We start from the raw sequence: 2,798 nt of genomic DNA on the forward strand, positions 1-2,798 counted from the left end.
CGTGTGCCTCTTCACCTCTGTTCCTTTCTTCGTACTTGCTACCCTTTTCCCTCAACCTATCCTAAGGGAGTGCATGTATGTAGACACGTTAGTTTAGCTGCTATAGGCTTGGACTGTTGGGGGGGGCACCTTACTCCGTCTTTCTGGCTGTTTGTACCTGTGTACTCTCATGTTCCGATTAACCCAGTTTCCCCCAAATCTCTTTTTTGTGTCCATATATACGCCGGGATCCTGAGTCGAGGCTAATCCTGTTGCTGTGGTCGTGTGTCCTGGATCCTCTATCCTGAGCACTGGATCTGAGTCCTGGACTTCGAGTCGTGGCTGAACATGTCTCTGCGGTCCTGCCAGACTCTCACCATACTACTTCCCTGATGGCTCCCACAAGATTGCTGACATCCTCGTGGATTCATATTCTTATTATTGACACATGCATTTCCAAATATTTGGACTACCTATGTTGTAAATGTATTATCTTTTCGATTTACACACGGCATCTATTGCACGTCTGTCCGTCCTGGGAGAGGGATAAATGGTAAATGGTAAATGGACTGTACTTATATAGCGCTTTATCCAGTCTTTAAGACCCCTCAAAGCGCTTTACATACTACATGTCATTCACCCATTCACACCCATTCATACAGAGCAGTGTACCTTACTCTAGGACTAGGGATGCACCGAATATTCGGCCGCCGAAAATTATCGGCCGAAAATGGTTAAAAAGGCCCTTTCGGCTTTCGGCCGAAAGGGTTCTAGCACCGAAAAACTATCACCGAATGTCAGAGAACAGGGTTACGTTCCTTTCGGCCGAAAGCCGAAAGGGCCTTTTTAACCATTTTCGGCCGATAANTCTGGAATTTAGCTTTTCATTGTTCTCATTTCCTTCCTTTAACTTGGGGAAATACCGGTTGATTGCGGACATCCAGTTTAAACTGTTGTGTGACCAGTAAACACAAATGTGTTCGTGTTTTAAATGCAGCATGTCAGAACAAGTCCAACAGCAATTGCGATTAAAGAACCTGTGCGTAAAATCATCCGATAGCATCAATTTAGTTTTACGCACGAACATAAAGAGGCGCCTATTCATTTATAACCAAGAACAGTCACTAACACAACTCCGATAACTACACATAATAAATAAACTGTTGAACCTATGCGCAACCTACACGCCAGAAAGTGTATAAAAACCACGACAAGATTATGAGACTTACGCATCGTCCTTTCCCTTTTCATCCGACGTTATACTTTCGTTTTGGCTGTTTTCTTTTGATTGACATCCCATGGCGAGGTACTGGGCGACGAGCGGCTGAACTAGGCTGTCCATCTGTGTTCTCCTCGATGGGAGCATCTCATCGCTCCGCTGGGCCCCGCGGTCTCGGCAGCATTGTGCTGACTCGTCAATGAACGTTACACAATTAAGAGTCACGCAGTCTGTGTGAGAGTGGGCGGCCGTGGCGTGGAGCCGGGCTGTCACTCACTCACTGCAGCCTCTGAGCTCCACCAGGCGGGACCACTTGCGTCAAAAGTCGTGATCCTACAGGGTTTTCACTTTACAACTTTGAATAAATAATTACTTTGGATGGTATATCTTTCACGGGAAAATCCAAATGAGAGGCAGTTAATAAATGTTTTGCGATTTCACTCATTTGAAACTTTAAAAAGCATTGAAAAAAATATTGCTCTTATGTTGATCATATTTGAGTCTCCAAAACTATTGTCTTTTTGGCGTCCTTGACATGAATGCATTTTGGAAAATCGGTGACATGTGATGCCTTCTAGTTTACTGAAACCTTTTTGTTTATTCAGACTGCTGAACAGGAACAGGGTGGACCTTCCTCTAAAGATAACAGTGGTTGTAGCTTCCATTAGGCTTATAAGGGGTGATAAAGTTAATGTACATTTATGTAGATGGTCCAAGAGACTGTTTCCAGATGTCTTTCAATGTTGGGAAGAATCTAATCACACTTCATATTATGTGAATAACAAGTGCTGACATTTGATAGCTGTTACATCCAAGGGGCATTAAACATTTGATTTAAGCGATGACATATCATTATTCAGAACATTTGAATATCACAATTGTTTAAAAACTAAATCTTGTGTGTTTAGATGACTTTCCGCAAGTGAAAATGGCAAGCAAACACACAGAGTATGAACAGATATCATGTGAAAACCCTAAGAGATAATTGGAAAAACAATTCATCACAGATCTTCTTTGTCTATAAAACATCCAGTTTAAGCAAATGGGAAGCTGTTTAATTAGCTCTGAAGCTTTGCGTTTGGCCCTTATGCACTTCACTTTAGAGCGCAGGAGGAGCCACTAGCACACATCCTTTTAAGGTGCATACAGTTTGTGATTACATCTGAGACAGTGCTGTGCCTCCCTCACCCCTGAGCGTCCTCCCTTTGACGAGTTGCCTCCCTTTGTGCTGTCCACAGGCGAGCAGTATGAGTTCACATGTTTTCAAAGACAGAGTGAAATTGTGAGAACCTGTGTATTAGCAGCTGGCTGCTTCTGATAAGATAGATTGTCTGCACCCATTGTGTCAATGTTGTTATCAGTGATACCTGAAGCCTGCCCTTATGTGGCTCCAAGCGCACACAAATCTTATTTTAATGTTTTTGTCATTAAATTCTGCTGGCAGAAATTACATGATATAATCAATCAATCAATCAATGTTTATTTATATAGCCCAATATCACAAATGTTACATTTGTCTCAGTGGACTTCACAGTGTGTACAGAATATCAGTATGACAATACGACACCCTCTGTCCTTAGACCCTCACATCGTACAAGGA

The 2,798-nt window shown here is 42.6% G+C and overlaps 1 protein-coding gene across 1 annotated transcript in view; it reads left to right on the forward strand.

Moving 5' to 3' along the window:
• tmem200b (transmembrane protein 200B) overlaps positions 1-2,798 on the forward strand; it is a 461,151-nt gene that overhangs the window by 291,174 nt on the left and 167,179 nt on the right. The window lies entirely within an intron of this gene.

Source organism: Notothenia coriiceps, unplaced genomic scaffold, assembly GCF_000735185.1.
Source record: "Notothenia coriiceps isolate Sejong01 unplaced genomic scaffold, NC01 NC01_scaffold00036396, whole genome shotgun sequence".
In the NCBI taxonomy this organism is placed as follows: domain Eukaryota; kingdom Metazoa; phylum Chordata; class Actinopteri; order Perciformes; family Nototheniidae; genus Notothenia; species Notothenia coriiceps.